This window comes from Pristiophorus japonicus, chromosome 8 (genome assembly GCF_044704955.1).
Source record: "Pristiophorus japonicus isolate sPriJap1 chromosome 8, sPriJap1.hap1, whole genome shotgun sequence".
Lineage (NCBI taxonomy): Eukaryota > Metazoa > Chordata > Chondrichthyes > Pristiophoridae > Pristiophorus > Pristiophorus japonicus.
The window spans coordinates 4253812-4274280 of record NC_091984.1 but is presented as its reverse complement, the minus strand read 5'-3'; the positions used below and the strand labels follow the sequence as shown (position 1 = coordinate 4274280).

At 49.9% G+C, this 20469-nt stretch overlaps 1 pseudogene; it reads right to left on the bottom strand.

Annotated features, from left to right (window-relative positions):
* Positions 1-12347: 12347 nt before the first annotated feature.
* On the bottom strand, positions 12348-12585 carry LOC139269987 (U2 spliceosomal RNA; annotated as a pseudogene).
* Positions 12586-20469: the final 7884 nt, after the last annotated feature.

The following is a 20469-nucleotide window of genomic DNA, read 5'->3' as shown; positions in this document are numbered from 1 at the left end:
TCCCTTTTGAATATATCGAATGAACTGGCCTCAACAACTTTCTGTGGTAACGAATTCCACAGGTTCACAACTCTCTGAGTGAAGAAGTTTCTCCTCATCTCGGTCCTAAATAGCTTATCCCTTATCCTTAGTCTGTGACCCCTGGTTCTGGACTTCCCCAACATCAGGAACATTCTTATTGCATCTAACCTGTCCAATCCTTTCAGAATTTTATATGTTTCTATGAGATCCCCTCTCATTTTTCTAAATTCCAGTGAATATAAGTGTAGTCAATCCAGTATTTCTTCATATGTCAGTCCTGCCATCCGGGGAATCAGTCTGTTGAACCTTTGCTGCACTCCCTCAATAGCAAGAATGTCCTTCCACAGATTAGGAGACCAAAACTGTACACAATATTCAAGGTGTGGTCTCACCAAGTCCCTGAATTACTGCAGATGAGGAGAAACTTCTTCATTCATAGTTGTTAACCTGTGGAATTCCCAACCGCAGAGAGTTGTTGATGCCAGTTCATTGGATATATTCAAGAGGGAGTTAGATATGGCCCTTACGGCTAAAGGGATCAAGGGGTATGGAGATAAAGCAGGAAAGGGGTACTGAGGTGAATGATCAGCCATGATCTTATCGAATGGTGGTGCAGGCTCGAAGGGCCGAATGGCCTACTCCTGCAGCTATTTTCTATGTTTCTATGTTTCTATGCAGTAAGACCTCCCTGCTCCTATACTCAAATCCCCTAGCTATGAAGGCCAACATGGCATTTGCCTTCTTCACCGCCTGCTGTTCCTGCATACCAACTTTCAATGACTGATGTACCATGACACCCAGGTCTCATTGCACCTCACCTTTTCCTTATCTTGTCACCATTCAGATAATATTCTGCCTTCCTGTTTTTGCCACCAAAGTAGATAACCTCACATTTATTTACATTATACAGCATCTGCCATGTATTTACCCACTCACCTAACCTATCCAAGTCACTCTGCAGCCTCATAGCATCCTCCTCACAGCTGACACTGCCACCCAGCTTAGTGTCATCTGAAAACTTGGAGATATTACATTCAATTCCTTCGTCTAAGTCATTAATGTATATTGTAAATAGCTGGGGTCCCAGTAATGAACCTTGTGGTACCCCACTAGTCACTGCCTGCCATTCTGAAAAGGACCCGTTTATTTCTACTCTTTGCTTCCTGTCTGACAACCAGTTCTCTACCCACGTCAGTACATTACCCCCAATACCATGTGCTTTAATTTTGCACACTAATCTATTGTGTGGGACCTTGTCAAAAGCCTTTTGAAAGTCCAAATACACCACATCCACTGGTTCTCCTTTATCCACTCTACTAGTTACATCCTCAAAAAATTCTAGAAGATTTGTCAAGCATGATTTCCCTTTCATAAATCCATGCTGACTTGGACCGATCCTGTCACTGCTTTCCAAATGTGCTGCTATTACATCTTTAATAATTGATTCCAACATTTTCCCCACCACCGATCTATATTTCCTGTTTTCTCTCTCTCTCCTTTTTTAAAAAGTGGTGTTACATTGGCTACCCTCCAATCCATAGGAACTGATCCAGAGTCTATAGAATGTTGGAAAATGACCACCAATGCATCCACTATTTCTAAGGCCACTTCCTTAAGTACTCTGGGATGCAGACTATCAGGCCCTGGGGATTTATTAACCTTTAATCCCATCAATTTCCCTAACACAATTTCCTGACTAATAAGGATTTCCTTCAGTTCCTCCTTCTTGCTAGACCCTCGGTCCCCTAGTATTTCCGGAAGGTTATTTGTGTCTTCCTTCGTGAAGACAGAACCAAAGTTCTGTCTCCATTGTTCAACTGGACTGCCATTTCTTTGTTCCCCATTATAAATTCACCTGATTCTGACTGCAAGGGACCTACATTTGTCTTCACTAATCTTTTTCTCTTCACATATCTACAGAAGCTTTTGCAGTCAGCTTTCATGTTCCCTGCAAGCTTACTCTATTTTCCCCCTTCTAATTAAACCCTCTGCTGAATTCTAAATTTCTCCCAGTCCTCAGGTTTGCTACCTTTTCTGGCCAATTTATATGCCTCTTCCGTGGATTTAACACTGTCCCTAATTTCCTTTGTTAGCCATAGTTGAGCCACCTTCCCCATTTTCTTTTTTACACCAGACAGGGATGTAGAATTGTTGAAGTTCATCCATGTGATCTTTAAATGTCTGCTATTGCCTATCCACCATCAAACCTTTAAGTATCATTCGCCAGACTCTCCTAGCCAATTCACGTCTCATACCATCGAAGTTACCTTTCTTTAAGTTCAGGACCCTAGTTTCTGAATTAACGTGTCAATCTCCATCTTAATGAAGAATTTGATCATATTATGGTCACTCTTCCCCAAGGGGCCTCGCACAACAAGATTGCTAATTAATCCGTGCATTGTTGTGTTTCAAAACGACATCCTGATCACCGGTCGTGACACCACCGAACACCTGCACAACCTGGAAGAGGTTCTAAGTCGACTAGACAGAGGGGGACATAGGCTGAAACGCTCCAAGTGTGTTGTCCTGGCACCAGAGGTCGAATTTTCGGGAAGAAAGATTGAGGCAGACGGCATGAGACCCACGGACTCAAAGACAGAGGCCATCAAGAATGCACCCAGATCACAGAACGTGACGGAGCTGTGTTCGTTCCCGGGACTCCTCAACTATTTTTTGGTAACTTTCTACCCGGGTTGAGCACTTTGCTGGAACCGTTGCACATGTTGCTACGTAAGGGTGATGACTGGGTTTGGGGTAAATCTCAAGAGACAGCCTTTGAGAAGGCCAGAAACCTACTTTGTTCTAATAGGTTACTTGGACTGTATGAACCGTGTAAATGATTAGTGCTAGCTTGTGATGCATCTTCGTATGGGGTCGGCAGTCTGTTACAGCAAACCAATGTATCGGGCAAACTTCAACCGGTTGCATAAGCATCTAGAAGTCTGTCTAAGGCTGCAAAAGCCTACAGTATGGTTGAGAAATAGGCTTTAGCATGCGTATATAGGATTAAGAAAATGCACCAATACCTATTTGGACTTGGGTTTGAAACCGACCACAAACCGCTCATTTCGCTGTTTTCAGAAAGCAAAAGTATAAACACCAATGCTTCGTCTCACATCCAAAGATGGGCACTGACATTGTCCGCCTATGACTATGTTATCCGCCACAGACCAGGCACGGAGAACTGTGCTGATGCCCTCAGTCGGCTACCACTGCCCACTACCGGGGTGGAAATAGCGCAGCCCACAGACTTGCTTCTGCTCATGGATGAGAGCGAGGGGTCACCCACTGCTCACCAGATCAGGACCTGGACCAGCCAGGATCCTACGCTATCACTTGTAAAATGTTGCGTCCTCAATGGGAGCTGGTCGGCCATTCCCGGGGAAATGCAAGATGAAATTAAGCCGTTTCACCAACGCAAAGATGAAATGACCTTCCAGTCGGATTATCTCTTATGGGGTAATTGCGTGGTTTTGTCAAAAAAAGACAGGGAAACATTTAAACGCGATCTACGCAATACCCACCCAGATATAGTCATTGATGATGGCTATAGCCAGGTCGCATGTTTGGTGGTCCTGCATTGACTCGGACTTAGAGTCGTGTGTACACTAGTGCAACACGTGCTCACAATTGAGCAATGCACCAAGGGAGGCTCCATTGAGTCTGTGGTCATGGCCCTCCAAACCATGGTCCAGAATCCATGTAGATTTTGCTGGTCCCTTTCTCGGAAAGATGTTTTTAGTTGGAGTGGACGCTTACTCTAAATGGATTGAATGCGTAATCATGTCATCCAGCACATCCACTGCCACCATTGAAAGCCTCCGGGCTATGTTCGCCACCCATGGCTTGCCCGACATCCTTATCAGTGACGATTGACCGTGTTTCACCAGCTCGGAATTCATAGAAACATAGAAACATAGAAAATAGGTGCAGGAGTAGGCCATTTGGCCCTTCGAGCCTGCACCGCCATTCAATGAGTTCATGGCTGAACATGCAACTTCAGTACCCCATTCCTGCTATCTCGCCATACCCCTTGATCCCCCTAGTAGTAAGGACTTCATCTAACTACTTTTTGAATATATTTAGTGAATTGGCCTCAACAACTTTCTGTGGTAGAGAATTCCACAGGTTCACCACTCTCTGGGTGAAGAAGTTTCTCCTCATCTCGGTCCTAAATGGCTTATCCCTTATCCTTAGACTGTGTCCCCTGGTTCTGGACTTTCCCAGCATTAGGAACATTCTTCCTGCATCTAACTTGTCTAAACCCGTCAGAATTTTAAACGTTTCTATGAGATCCCCTCTCATTCTTCTGAACTCCAGTGAATACAAGCCCAGTTGATCCAGTCTTTCTTGATATGTCAGTCCTGTTATCCCGGGAATCAGACTGGTGAACCTTCGCTGCACTCCCTCAATAGCAAGAATGTCCTTCCTCAAGTTAGGAGACCAAAACTGTACACAATATTCCAGGTGTGGCCTCACCAAGGCCCTGTACAACTGTAGCAACACCTCCCTGCCCCGTACTCAAATCCCCTCACTATGGAGGCCAACATGCCATTTGCTTTCTTAACCGCCTGCTGTACCTGCATGCCAACCTTCAATGACTGATATACCATGACACCCAGGTCTCGTTGCACCTCCCCTTTTCCTAATCTGTCACCATTCAGATAATAGTCTATCTCTCTGTTTTTACCACCAAAGTGGATAACCTCACATTTATCCACATTATACTTCATCTGCCATACATTTGCTCACTCACCTAACATATCCAAGTCACTCTGCAGCCTCATAGCATCCTCCTCGCAGCTCACACTGCCACCCAACTTAGTGTCATTTGCAAATTTGGAGATACTACATTTAATCCCCTCGTCTAAATCATTAATGTACAATGTAAACAGCTGGGGCCCCAGCACAGAACCTTGCGGTACCCCACTAGTCACTACCTGCCATTCTGAAAAGTCCCCATTTACTCCTACTCTTTGCTTCCTGTCTGCCAACCAGTTCTCAATCCACGTCAGCACGCTACCCCCAATCCCATGTGCTTTAACTAAGCACATTAATCTCTTGTGTGGGACCTTGTCGAAAGCCTTCTGAAAGTCCAAATACACCACATCAACTGGTTCCCCCTTGTCCACTTTATTGGAAACATCCTCACAAAATTCCAGAAGATTTGTCAAGCATGATTTCCCTTTCACAAATCCATGCTGACTTGGACCTATCATGTCACCTCTTTCCAAATGCGCTGCTATGACATCCTTATTCATTGATTCCATCATTTTACCCACTCCCGATGTCAGGCTGACCGGTCTATAATTTCCTGTTTTCTCACTCCCTCCTTTTTTAAAAAGTGGGGTTACATTGGCTACCCTCCACTCTATAGGAACTGGCCCAGAGTCTATGGAATGTTGGAAAATGACTGTCAATGCATCCACTATTTCCAAGGCCACCTCCTTAAGTACTCTGGGATGCAGTCCATCAGGCCCTGGGGATTTATCGGCCTTCAATCCCATCAATTTCCCCAACATAATTTCCCGACTAATAATTTCTCCTTCTTACTAGACTCAACGAATTTATGACCCACAATGGCATCAAGAATGTCAGGTCTGCCCCGTTTAAGCCCGCATCCAACGGTCAAGCGGAACGGGCAGTCCAAATTATCAAGTAGTGCTTGAAACGCGTGATGGAAAGGCTCCTTGGAGACCCACTTATCTCGGGTTCTGCTTAGCTACCGGACGTGACCCCACTCGCTCACTGGGGTTCCCTCTGCAGAATTGTTAATGAAGAGGACACTCGAAACCAGGCTCTCCCTAGTCCTCCCGGATCTACATGATTATGTGGAAACTCGGCGTCACCGGCAAAACAAATACCACGATCGCGCAGCTGTATCGTGTGACATTGCTGTTAACGACCCTGTGTTGGTCCTGAATTACGGTCATGGTCCTAAATAGGTTGCTGGCACTGTCTTGGCCAAGGAGGGGAATAGAGTATTTATAGTAAACTATTGAATGGACAAACGTGCAGAAAGCATTTGGATCAGACCAAACTGCGGTTCATCGACAACCAGGAACAACCTGAAGAGGACATCACCATCGTCGATCCACCAACACACACCCAACCAGCAATCGACCTCGCTGTCAATGAAGAGGATGAACCCACCATTCCCAACAGTCCTGTCAGACCAGCCGCGCCGCAGTGCAGCAATGATCCGACTAACTCACCCATGCCAGAGTTTGAACTCAGACGATCAATCAGGGAGCGTAGAGCCCCGTATCAGCTCAACTTGTAAATAATTTGTATCAAAGACTTTGGGGAGGAGTGATGTTATGTATGTAAGCATTGTAACTGTATAAGACTTGCCACCAGAGGGCGCAACTGTTGGAGGTGCAAGGGTCACCTGCACACCTCGTGCAAGGGAGTCTAAAAGGTTGCCTGCCATGCTGCTCAGGCACTCTGGAGTTGTATTAAAGAGACTAAGGTCATACCACTTTTAGTTCACAGAACTCAGTCTTGTGGAGTTCTTCCATACTTAACATCAATAACCAGGGGTCATAGATTTAAATTAATTGGTAGCAGGATTAGAGGGGAACCTTTTTCACCCAGAGGGTGGTGGGGGTCTGGAACTCACTGCCTGAAAGGGTGGTAGAGGCAGAAACCCTCACCACATTTAAAAAGTACTTGGATGTGCACCTGAAGTGCCGTAACCCACAGGGCTACGGACCGAGAGCGGGAAAGTGGGATTAGGCTGGATAGCTCTTTGTCGACCGGCGCGGACACAATGGGCTGAATGGCCTCCTTCCGTGCTATAAATTTCTACGATTCTATGAAAGTTCTTTTGTATTAATGCATGTTGAAGTGATGAGACCGTGTCCTCAGAAGTTATTGCAGGTTGAATCCAATCCCTCCATCTCCCTTTGCCGAAGGAGATTCAGTGGGGTTAAAATAAAATAAAAAGTTTGCAGGAAAGTTTTCCTTTACTTTAAATCGATTCCCTAAATGTCACCGCAAATGACACACAAGTAAAATAATTTGTCAAAACGCAGGAGGTAGGAAAAGCTTTGCTGATTGTTCTAAATGACTCCCAATTGCCAGAAGAGGAACACTTGGCTGATTGTGAAGTGGCAGACACTGCACGGAATGATGAAGCAATTTCTGGAGAGCTCTCTGATTTCTCCCATCCATCAGCTTCTGTGCCGTACAGCGCTGCGTGTCATCAAAGGTCCGTTGCAGCAGGTCTGAGGCAGTGTGTTGTGTACAGCCGGCAGGCAGCTTTAGATCAGGGCATGATACCGAGAGCTCGGGCATGCGATGTCATGGGGTGTGGGGAATGCAGGAGGGGAAGTTAGAAGGTGGGGGAAGAGGGGGCTGTAAGGAGAGGGGGGTGTGGAGAGAGGGGGGTGAGGTAGGAGAGGTGGGGGAGAGGGGTGGGGGAGAAGGGTGGGGGGGGTGTGGGAGAGAGGGGGGGAGAGGGGGAGAGGTAGGGGAGAGGCAGTGTGGGGAGAGGGGGGAGAGGGGAGAGGGGTGGGGGAGAGGCGGTGTGGGGAGAGAGGGGAGAGGTGGGGGAGAGGGGTGGGAGAGAGGGGGGTGTGGGAGAGGGGGGGAGAGGTGGGGGAGAGGCACTGTGGGGAGAGGGGGGAGGGGGGTTAGAGGAGGGGGAGAGGGGGAGAGGGGGAGGGCTGGGGGAGGGGGGGTGTGTGGGAGAGGGGGGAGGGGAGAGGGGGGGAGGGGAGGGGGTGGGGGAGAGGGGTGGGAATAGGGGGGTTTGTGGAAAGGGGAGGTGGGACAGTGGGGGTTGTGGGGAGAGCGGTGTGGGAGAGGGGGGGAGGAAGATAGGGGGTTGAATAGGGGGGAGTGGGGGGTGTGGGGGAGAGGGAGAGGGGGGAGGGGGAGAGGTGGGAGAGGGGGAGGCGGTGTGGGGAGAGGGGGGTATGTGGAGAGGGGGGCAGGATGGGAGAGAGATGGGGTGGGAGAGAGGGGGCTAGATAGGGAGGGTGAGGGTGAGGGGGGTTGGGGAGAAAGGGGTATGTGGGGGGGAGAAGGGGTTGGGGAGGGGGGGCTGCTGTGGGAAGAAGGGGTTGGGGAGAGGGGGGTGGGAGAGGGGGGGAATTGGAGAGAGGGGTGTGGATAGGAAGGGTGGAGTGAGGGGGGTTGGGGAGAGGGGGGGGTTTGGGGAGAGGGGGGGTTGGGGAGAGGGGGGTTGGGGAGAAAGGGGTATGTGGGGGGGAGAAGGGGTTGTGGAGGGGGGGCTGCTGTGGGAAGAAGGGGTTGGGGAGAGGGGGGTGGGAGAGGGGGGGAATTGGAGAGAGGGGTGTGGATAGGGAGGGTGGAGTGAGGGGGGTTGGGGAGAGGGGGGTTTGGGGAGAGGGAGGGTTGGGGAGAAGGGGTTGGGGTGAGGAGGGTGGGAGAGGGGGGGAATTGGAGAGAGGGGTGTGGATAGGGAGGGTGGAGTGAGGGGGGTTGGGGAGAGGGGGGTTTGGGGAGAGGGGGGGTTGGGGAGAAGGGGTTGGGGTGAGGAGGGTGGGAGAGAGCCGGGGTGGGGAAAATCTGCCGTTAAATTTTGCATGATTGCTTTTTTCAATACACATGTCAGAGAGAGAGAGAGAGGGAGAGGGAAGTTACTGAAAGACATCAATCTTTACTATCGCTCTGCACCATCAAAACAAACCCATCAACTCCCTGAATGTGGGCGGTTCTGGGTTTTTTTTCCTTCTAAAGATTGAACGCATCGCAGTCAGACACATGACCCAGGAGTAGACCAGTCAGGAACGCCATCAGATATCCCAAAGTAGCACTTATCTGATCGAGAAAGCTCGTTCACTTAATATGTATGGGTTTCTAGACATAACGCATTGCCGTCAGTTCAAACTAGCCTGGGACATAAGAACATAAGAATTAGGAGCAGGAGTAGCCCATTCAGCCCCTCGAGCCTGCTCCGCCATTCAATAAGATCGTGGTTGATCTTCGACCTCAACTCCACTTTCCCACTCGATCTCCATATCCCTTGATTCCCTTAGTGCCCAGTCTTCAACATACTCAACGACTGAGCCTCCACAGCCCTATGGAGCAGAGAATTCCAAAGATTCACCACCCTCTGAGTGCAGAAATTCCTTCTCATCTGAATCCTAAATGGCCGACCCCTTATCCTGAGACTGTGACCCCTGGTTCTAGACTCCCCAGCCCCGGGGGAAACATCCTGCATGTAATCAATGCTAAATAATCCCTTTAGAAATCGGTCGTGTCATCAGAATAGAGAGCTACTTAAAATGATAGCTCTGCTTATTACAGCGGCTTATCGCATCGAAAGTGCTCCAAGTGCCCCACACAAGGAATTACTCTTGGAGACTGAGTTTGACTGGCATTTCCTCTTTACATATTTTGTTTCAATGCTTTCTGTCATTTATAGTCTTGGTCTTAAACTTTGGAGTTGTTTGAACCTCAATTTGTTAGGTCAATGGTTAGTTGACTATTTAAGATTGCTTTAGATCAACTGCCGCTGGAGTCAAGTGGCTGTGGATTATATTACATCGCTATTACGGGCTGTGACATTGAAAGCTGCTTCAACAAGGTCCCCCTAAAATTCTGCAAATCTGAAATTTAAAAAAAATTAGGATTGAGAAATGCTCAGCAGGTCGGTCAACATTCTGGGGAAAAGACATGAATGTTTCAGGTGTAGACTTTCTGCCCCCTGTCTGAGTTCTGCCATCCCCCGCTCCCTTTGCCCCACCATCGGTGGCCGTGCCTTCAGCTGCCTGGGCCCCCAAGCTCTGGAACTCCCTCCCTAAACCTCTCCGCCTCTCGACCTCTCTCTCCTCCTTTGAGGCATTCCTTAAAACCGACCTCTTTGACCGAGCTTTTGGTCACCTGCCCTAATATCTCCGTATGTGGCTCGGTGTCAAATTTTGTTTGATAATCGCTCCCGTGAAGCGCCTTTGGATGTTTTAATATGTTAACTGGGCTTGTATTCACTGGAGTTCAGAAGAATGAGAGGAGACCTCATAGAAACGTTTAAAATTCTGACGGGATTAGACAGGTTAGATGCAGGAAGAATGTTCCCAATGTTGGGGAAGTCCAGAACCAGGGGTCACAGTCTAAGGATAAGGGGTAAGCCATTTAGGACCGAGATGAGGAGAAACTTCTTCACCCAGAGAGTGGTGAACCTGTGGAATTCTCTACCACAGAAAGTTGTTGAGGCCAATTCACTAAATATAGTCAAAAAGGAGTTAGATGAAGTCCTTACTACTAGGGGGATCAAGGGGTATGGCGAGAAAGCAGGAATGGGGTACTGAAGTTGCATGTTCAGCCATTAACTCATTGAATGGCGGTGCAGGCTAGAAGGGCCGAATGGCCTACTCCTGCACCTATTTTCTATGTTTCTATGTTAAAGGCGCTATATAGATGTGGCCATTTATCCCTTATGCATCCCTGAAGGACCTTGGAGGTATTCTACCTTAAAGCCGCACGTTAAATGCAAGCTCTAAAAATTACAAAATAATACCGGGGTCTAGAGGGTTAAATTATCAGGACAGCTTGCATAAACCTGGCCTGTATTCCCTTGAGTTTATAAGGTTGAAGGGTGATCTGATCGAGGTGTTTAAAATGATAAAAAGATTCGATATGGTACGTAATGTATGTTCCTGTGATCATGCTCGAAGATATGTAGAGCTGTTGCATTGTGAGTGGCTTAGCCAGTCATGTGATGTTCACAAGACTCAATAAAACCCCAGCCAGTTGGGTCTGTGTCATCCACGATGAGTATGCAGTTGTGAGCCTGGTGGATGAACTGGTAATGTGTAGTGTGATTGTTAAACCTTTGTTAATAAACTAGCTAGTTCTTAATAGCAATGTGTCAAATTTGTTGTCTCATAATACTCCCGTGAAGCGCCTTGGGATGTTTCGCTACGGCAAAGGCGCGATATAAATATTAGTTGTTGTTGTTGTAGCTATGAATTCTTAAGCAAAGGATCCATGAAGCAAATACATTACAGGGTAAATGCAGAGAAACTATTCCCTCTGGGTGGGGGGAGTCCAGAACAAGGGGGTGTCACTTTAAAATTAGAGCCAGGCCGTTCAGGGGTGATGTCAGGAAACACTTCTTCACACACAGGGCAGTGGGAATCGGGAACTCTCCCCCACAAAAGGTTGTGGATTCTGGGGGTGAATTGGAACTTCCAAGACTGAGGTGGAATGATTTTGTTGGATAAGGGTATCGAGGGATTATGGAGCAATGGAGGGTCAGTGGGGTTGAGGTACAGACCAGCCACGATCCAATAGAATGGCTGACCAAATGGAAGAATGTTCACAGTAAAGTCGTCACAACAGCAACGCACTCCACCAAAAAAACCACCCTCACTGAGTGTTTCGCCGCTGAAATGAATCAGTGAGGATGAACCCTTTTGAGGGCTGAATGTCTTTTGGAACTTGCATGTTTTGTTAACTGACAAGAATGGCTTCGTCTTGTTCCTCTTGTTCCTCAAACAAACGTAACATGTGGGAATCATCGACAGTCCCTTGGAATCGAGGAAGGCTTGCTTCCATTCCTAAAGTGAGTCCTTTGGTGGCTGAACAGTCCAATACGAGAGCCACAGACCCTGTCACAGGTGGGACAGACATTCGTCGAGGGAAGGGGTGGGTGGGACTGGTTTGCCGCACGCTCCTTCCGCTGCCTGCGCCTGACCTCTTCACGCTCGCGGCGTTGAGATTCGAAGAGCTCAGCGCCCTCCCGGATGCACTTCCTCCACCGGGGGCGGTCTTCGGCCAGGGACTCCCAGTGTGTCGGTGGGGTTGAGGCACTTTACCAGGGAGGCTTTGGGAGTGTCCTTGTAACGTTTCCGATGCCCACCTTTGGCTCGTTTACCATGAAGGAGCTCCGCATAGAGCAACTGCTTAGAGAGTCTCGTGTCTGGCATGCGAACAACGTGACTTGGCCAGCGAAGCTGATCGGGTTCACAGGTGTTTCAGTGAAGGACCTAATATTCCAGGTCCAGAACTACATCCTGAAGGGTGGAAGATGCCTGTGCGTGGACTTTTTTAACATGTTAGGGCCGTTGCACACCAGCCACCACACGGGCTTGACAGAGCTAGGTCTTGGTCCAGTGGCAAGGATTACCCAAGGCGACTGGAGACCAGCTCTGCTGCATGGACCGATCGTGCACATATCGTAGTGTGGGCTGGTCCGTGCTGCCCCTGGGCCTTCGCCTCTCCTAGGTCCCAGTCACTTCTATCTGCAAACTCTTGCCAATCTTTCCAATTCTTTGTCAAATCACAAACGCCAGAGGTCACCTTGCACACATCAAGGATCACTCTGCGCCAATGCTCTTAGCCAAAAGGCCTAGAGCCACTACACCGTTCCTGGAAGTACTGCAATACCAGGTTTGTGCCATGGAGGTGGATGGGTCAGGCCCCCCACACACCTTCGTGGAGGTGGATGGGTCAATCCACCCCACCCACCTCCTATTTCCAAAAAGCATAGGAGAACCACCTTCCTGATCCAGGGAGAACCACTTTGGGGTCATGGTTACTCCCCTGTCAGGTCAGTTACGCATGATCTTAGCCAAAAGGCCGAGAAGATCTGCAAACTCTTGCCGCTCCTTCGTCCCTCCTGCTGTGCCTGCCCGCACTGCAATGAGCGACCTGGCTTCGCAGCCGTTCAATGTGCAACAGGTCAGTCATCATCTGATCGAGCACGGCCATGGGCAGAGAGTTCACCTCACACCCTGTCAACCGGCCAACCCTTCCACTCCAAAGGGAAAACAAAATCTACAACAATTTGCATTTATTTAGCATATTTGACTTAATAAAACCTCCCAAAGTGTGTCAGCTGTGGCTCAGTGGGCAACACTCTCGCCTCTGAGTCAGAAGGTTGTGGGTTCAAGTCACACTCCAGGAATTTGAGCACAAAAATCTAGGCTGACACTCCCAGTGCTGCACTGTCGGAGGGGCGGTACTGAGGGAGCACTGCACTGTCGGAGGGGCGGTACTGAGGGAGTACTACACTGTCGGAGGGGCAGTACTGAGGGAGCACTGCACTGTCGGAGGGGCGGTACTGAGGAAGCACTGCACTGTCGGAGGGGCGGTACTGAGGGAGTACTACACTGTCGGAGCGGCAGTACTGAGGGAGCACTGCACTGTCGGAGGGGCAGTACTGAGGGAGCACTGCACTGTCGGAGGGGCAGTACAGAGGGAGCGGTGCACTGTCGGAGGGGCAGTACAGAGGGAGTGCTGCACTGTCAGAGGGGCAGTACTGAGGGAGCGCTGCACTGTCGGAGGGGCTGTACTGAGGGAGTACTACACTGTCAGAGAGGCAGTACTGAGGGAGCACTGCACTGTCGGAGGGACTGTACTGAGGGAGTGCTGCACTATCGGAGGGACTGTACTGAAGGAGTACTACACTGTCGGAGGGGGAGTGCTGCACTGTCGGAGGGGCAGTACTGAGGGAATGCTGCACTGTCGGAGGGACTGTACTGAGGGAGTACTACACTGTCGGAGGGACAGTACTGAGGGAGCACTGCACTGTCGGAGGGGCAGTACTGAGGGAGCACTGCACTGTCGGAGGGGCAGTACAGAGGGAGCGGTGCACTGTCGGAGGGGCAGTACAGAGGGAGAGCTGCACTGTCAGAGGGGCAGTACTGAGGGAGCGCTGCACTGTCGGAGGGGCTGTACTGAGGGAGTACTACACTGTCAGAGAGGCAGTACTGAGGGAGTACTACACTGTCGGAGGGGCAGTACTGAGGGAATGCTGCACTGTCGGAGGGGCAGTACTGAGGAAGCGCTGCACTGTCGGAGGGGCAGTACTGAGGGAGCCCCGCAATGTCCGGGGCAGTGCTGAGGGAGTGCTGCACTGTCGGAGGGGCAGTACTGAGGGAGTGATGCACTGTCGGAGGGGCAGTGCTGAGGGAGTGCTGCACCGTCGGAGGTTCCATCTTTGGGATGAGACGTTAAACCGAGGCCCTGTCTGCCCTCTCAGGTGGACGTAAAAGATCCCATGGTACTAAGAGCAGGGGAGCTATCCCTGGTGTCCTGGAAAATATCTTACCACATCAAACTGATTATCTGGTTATTATCTCATTACTGTGTGTGGAAGCTTTCTGTGCGCAGGTTGGCTGCCGCATTTCCCTATATTATAGCAGTGACTACACTTCAGAAATTCTGTAATTCGCTTTGGGATGTCCTGATGTTACAGAAACGCAATGTTTTTCTTTTTGGTGTGAATTCAAGGTGAAATGGCGATTAAAGGATGCGACATATGGGTTTTCAGACGATTTCGGTGGCTCTTTGACAAACCAGGTACAAGAGCCTGGGGTCTGGACTTCACTCCAGCTGCAGTGTTTCTGATTATGGGATGGCATATTGGATTTCATTTCCTCTATATAATTTGAATGCCGGAAGAATGGAATTAAGAAAGTTTGTTGCTCTGAGCGACTTCTCGTCGCACACGATGGATGCTGAGTTTGGCCCTGTTTCCTCTCACTGAAAACCAGGGCGACGTGATCATGGATCATGTTTACCATTTCACTGCGGCCGATTGCCTTTGTGTGAACCAACTGGGTGGGAAAGAAAGGAAGGAAGGAAGGAAAGAGAGAAAGAAGGAGAGATAGACTGAAAGAAAGAAAGATAGAAAGTTTGAAAGATTGAAAGAAAGAAAGATTGAAAGAAAGAAAGATTGATTGAACGAACTGTTCCAATGAAGCTCAACGCAAGCTCGAGGAACAGTACCTCATCTTTCGATTAGGCACTTTACAGCGCTCTAGACTCAAATATTGAGTTCAACAACTTTGAACTTTACTAAATAACCACCATTTTTTCTGACAATTATTCTGCTATTGCCATGTCCACCTCCTCGAGCCCCATCTTTTGTTTATTTACTTGTCCTTTTTTGCCTTGGACCACCATCTCGTTTGTTATTTAATCTCTCGTGCCCTCCGCCCTATCACAGACCTCCCCTTTTTGGATCCGGAATCCCAAACATTCCAGTGTCCTCTCGCTCCCGGGCTACCTCTGGAAGGCTCCGTTGGTGTCAGATGGAAGTCCTGTCTTTAAGGTGCTCTTCAGGGAAAAGGATCCGCATTGAAAGTATCCTGAGGGCCAGTCTGGTTCGACCATCTCAATCCACACGCACCCAGCCATGATCAGATTAAATGGCGGCCCAGGCTCGAGGGGCCGAATGGCCTACTCCTGCTCCGATTTCTTATGTTCTTAGGTCCTTCCCTCCCACCGTCCCTGCCTTGGCACTTGCTTACAACCTCTTACATCTCGACCCTGCTGCAGTTCTGACGAAGGGTCATTGACCTGAAACGTCAACTCTGTTTCTCTCTCCGCAGATGTAGCCTGCCCCGCTGAGTATTTCCAGCATTTTCTGTTTTTCTGTATTTCACATTTCCAGCCTGTGCTGTGTTTCTGCTGTTGACAATGTGTGTGCGCCCTGTGATCAGTAATCCGATAAAGCCCATTCAATGCCAGTGTCCGGAACGAGACACACAGTTACTTACGCACGATATTTTCTTTATGTTTGGGATGTGTGTGTGTCAACATCCAGAGCCTAAGGCAGAGATATCCTTCATGTCAGTGCAAGCCAAGGCTGAGAACGGTTCTCCAACAACTCCGCCCACCAGCCCCGGAACATGCTGAACTTTTATTCTCAGTTTAAGCGGCCACAGTGTGTGCTTTTAGTCATTAACCCCTCAACATCTACAACAAAACCACTTCGAGAAATATTGCACAGTGTCTTTGTACGCATTAAATTTATAAAGTGTCAGACCCATTGAAAATGCTAAAACTGGGATCATAGAATGATACATCACAGAACGAGTCTACGATACAGCCCATCGAGCCTGTGCCGGCTCTGTGACAGAGCGATCCAATCAGTCCCACTCCCCACTCTTTCCCCACAGCCCGGCACATCTTTCCCCTTCAAGTAGTTAACCATTGATAGATTTTGTGTTAAGGGTTACGGAACCAAGGCGGGTAAATAGAGTTGAGATACAGATCAGCTCATGATCTAATTGGAAGGTGGAACAGGCTCAAGGGGCCAAATGGCATCCTTCTGTTCCTGTGTAACAGGCTCGAGGGCCTGAATGGGCCTCCTCCTGTTCCTGTGTAACAGACTCGAGGGGCAGAATGGCCTCCTCCTGTTCCTGTGACACAGACTCGAGGGGCTGAATGGCCTCCTCCTGTTCCTGTGTAACAGGCTCGAGGGGCTGAATGGCCTCCTCCTGTTCCTGTGTAACAGGCTCGAGGGGCTGAATGGCCTCCTCCTGTTCCTGTGTAACAGGCTCGAGGGCCGGAATGGGCCTCCTACTATTCCTGTGTAACAGACTTGAGGGGCTGAATGGCCTCCTCCTGTTCCTGTGTAACAGACTCGAGGGGCTGAATGGCCTCCTCCTGTTCCTATGTACAGATCAGCCAAGATCTAATTGAATGGTGTAACAGGTTCGAGGGGCTGAATGGCCTCCTCCTGTTCCTATGTACAGATCAGCCAAGATCTAATTGAATGGTGTAACAGGTTCGAGGGGCTGAATGGCCTCCTCCTGTTCCTGTGTAACAGGCTCGAGGGGTTGAATGGGCCTCCTCCTGTTCCTGTGTAACAGACTCGAAGGACTGAATGGCCTCCTCCTGTTCCTGTGTAACAGGCTCGAAGGGCTGAATGGGCCTCCTCCTATTCCTGTGTAACAAACTCGAGGGGCTGAATGGGCCTCCTCCTGTTCCTGTGTAACAGGCTCGAGGGGCTGAATGGCCTCCTGTTCCTTTCTGCTGCAAGGAAAGCTGCACAGGATAGAAATGGAAACAGAAAATGAGAGACATAGGCAACAGGTTCGTTGCCTCTGGTAACAGGAGACAGGCAAGGTGTTTCTCAGTTAGTAGCACGCTCGCCTCTGAGTCACAATGGCATGGATTCAAATCCTATTCCAAGATTTTGAGCACGAACTCCCAATTCCAGTACTGAGGAAGCGCTGCACTGTCAGAGGGGCAGTACTGAGGGAGTGCTGCACAGTCGGAGGGGCAGTACTGAGGGAGCGCTGCACTGTCGGAGGGGCAGTACTGAGGGAGCGCTGCACTGATGGAAGGGCAGTACTGAGGGAGTACTGCATTGTTGGAGGGGCAGTTCTGAGTGAGTGCTGCACTGTTGGAGGGGCAGTACTAAGGGGCGCTGCACTGTCGGAGGGGCAGTATTGAGGGAGTGCTGCACTGTCAGAGGTGCAGTCTTTCGGATGACACTTTAAACCATGACCCTAGCTGCTCTTTCAGGAGGACATAAAAGATCCCATGGTACTATTTTGAAGAAGAGCAGGGGAGTTATCCTCGCTCCCCTGGCCAATATTTATCCCTCAGTCAACAGAATAAAAAGCAGATTGTCTGGCCATTATCATATTGCTGTTTGTGGGATCTTGCTGGGTGTAAAATTGGCTGCTGCGTTTTCTCCATTGACTACACAGTACTTCATTGGCTGTGAAGCACTGTGAGTCCTCCACTGGTGGTGAAAGGTGCTATATAAATGCAAGTATTTCTTTCATGAATTGAGGATTGGTTAATGGACAGAAAGCAGAGAGTAGACAGGCTGTAACTGGAGGGGTACTGCAGGGATCAGTGCCGGGGCCTCAACTAGTGACAATTTATATCAATGAGTTAGATGAGGGAACCGAGTGTAATATATCCAAATTTGCTGATGATACAAAGCTAGGTGGGAAAGTAAGCTGTGTGAGGACCTAAAGATTGTGCAAAGGAATTTAGACCAGTAAAGTGATAGTGCAAGATGGTGGCAGATGAGTTAACGTGGAGAAGTGTGAAATGATCACCTCTGGTGGGAAAAATGCAAAAATAAGGTTTTTTTTAGAAAGTGAGAGATGTTGGTGTTCAGAGGGACCTGGGTGTCCTTGTACACCAATCACTGAAAGTTAACATGCAGGTACAGCAAGAAATTAGCATATGGGGGCCGAAATTCAGGATCGCCCGATACGAGATGCACCTACCGCTATTTGGGCCTCCATTACCGCCGCAATCTCTGAGTGGGGAGTCCGACCTCAATTCAGGTATTTTTCTAAAAAATGGCGCCCAGCGGTATTGGCCGACGGGAATCGGGACTTTGCAGCAGTGTCGGTGGCGAGATTGGAGCGGCGTTTCCACGGGGAAATTCACCTTCTACTCATGAACCCTCAACAGGCCAACTGCTTCCTGGTCGTCTTGAAGGCTGGAGTTTGAGGAGGGGAAACATTTGACTGGAGGACATGGCCTGCTGGACCTGCTGGAGGTGTGGTAAGGAGGGCATCCTATTTCTCGGAGAGAGAGCTGGAGACACTGATGCTGGCTGTGGAGGGAAGGAGGTGAGCGTTGAACCCCGATGCAGGGAGACCAAGTCGGGACGTGTTCACCAATGTCTGGAGGGAGATCGCTGTGGAGGTCTCAGGGACTTCCATTCATGACCGGACTGCCACCCAGTGCAGAAAAAGGCTGAACGACATCATTCATCTGATGAAAGAATATAAGAAATAGGAGCAGGAGTAGGCCATAGGCCCCTCGAGCCTGCTCCGCCATTCAATACGATCATGGCTGATCTGACCATGGACTCAGCTCCACTTCCCTGCCCGCTCCCTATAACCCCTTATCCCCTTATCGCTCAAAAATCTGTCTATCTCCGCCTTAAATATATTCAATGACCCAGCCTCCACAACTCTCTGGGGCAGAGAATTCCACAGATTTACAACCCTCTGAGAGAAGAAATTCCTCCTCATCTCAGTTTTAAATGGGCGGCCCCTTATTCTAAGACCATGTCCCCTAGTTTTAGTTTCCCCTGTGAGTGGAAATATCCTCTCTGCATCCACCTTGTCGGCCCCTCCATTATCTTATACGTTTCGATAAGGTCACCTCTCATTCTTCTGAGCTCCATTGAGTAGAGGCCCAACCTACTCAACCTTTCCTCATAAGTAAACCCCCTCATCTCCGGAATCAACCGAGTGAACCTTCTCTGAACAGCCTCCAGTGCAAATATATCCTTTCTTAAATACGGAGACCAAAACTGTACGCAGTACTCCGGGTGTGGCCTCACCACTACTCTGTACAAGTGAGTAGCTGTTCCACCAACTGCTCACCTTCTGTCAGCGAATCATTCCTTCATCCTTCTCTTATTTCCCATCTTCACTGTATAGTCACTGAAGCAGCATTTCAGAGTTGAGGCCTCTCTATAGATATATGTGTGTGTTCTTGCAATGGAGGCTCCCGTTCATGTCACAGTTACAGCTGCATGTCAGGGACACACACTTGTGCACTCATTTCTGAGGCCTCATCACACTGCTACTCAGCAACCATTCTTTGTTTTGCAGGCCAAGGTTGCGCATGACCGCACGGAACAGAGGAAGACTGGTGGTGGCGAGCCCCAGCTTCAATTCCTCACACCCTTGGAGGAGCGGGTCGAGGCGTTAGTGGGCAGACATGCTGCCTTCCCTGTGGACACCAGTACTGGCGATGTCGAGCCCCCTGCGGGCAGCATGGGTAATGAGGCCCTCCTTTAATGTTCTCTCCCTGAAAGCGCCAGTGCATACTGTGCCTTTCCTTCTGAAAGTGTGCTAGTTACAGTCTCCTTGTGTCAATCCCTTCCCTCCCCCTCACGGCATCCCTTGTGCCATTTCTGCTTGCAGATGAGAGGTCGAGTGAGACCCCAACGAGAGGGTCCTAGCGCTGGTGCGTGTGGGGGGGCAATGGAGGAGGACAGCCTCGAGGGGCCAGAAAGCCGAGGCCAGGGAGGCGATGATGAGGTGGACAATAGTCTCAAGGGGCCAGAAAGCCCTGGGGATCCTGACACCATAGAGGGCATCGTGGCCTCGAGCCCACATGACACGCTGGAGCCCCCGCCTTCCGTTGGCGACAACTGCGATGAGGCAGAGGATGAGAGGGTCACTGCTGGCTGCGATGAGGGGGAGGACAAGGGAGTCACTGCTGGCAGAACCACGTCACTGCTCCCACTCACACATGCCGGCTCAGACACTGGCAGTACGCAGTCAGATTTAGTCGATACAACAGCGGGGCCTGCACGGGGTGTTGCACCGGGGCCTCGCGGGCTGCAGCATGGTGATGGGCAGAGGGAACCTCGGGTGCCATCTCTCCGGGGGCAGAGTCCGCACCGGAGTTCTGCTGAGGAGGACTCAGACCAGCCCATCGATGGTTGGGGCTTATGAAAGGAGGGTGGAGGCCAGGCATTCCCCGATGTTGGGGGTACCGACAGAGGAGGTGCCGGACAGGCTGTCGGAAGTGGTCAGGAGTGTGGAGGAGTCCACCTCCCGCATTGTCGGCAGCTCTGCGCACTCCATGGAGCCCATCTTTGCCAGTGTGCAGGCGATGGTGGACTCCCAGAGAGACCGTGCGGATCCAGCTGTGATGCGGCAACCTGTAGGTGATGTGGCAGCTGCCATTGCAGTACAGGCGCGAGGGAACGACAGTATCGGTGCTGCTTTGGGGAGGATGGCCATG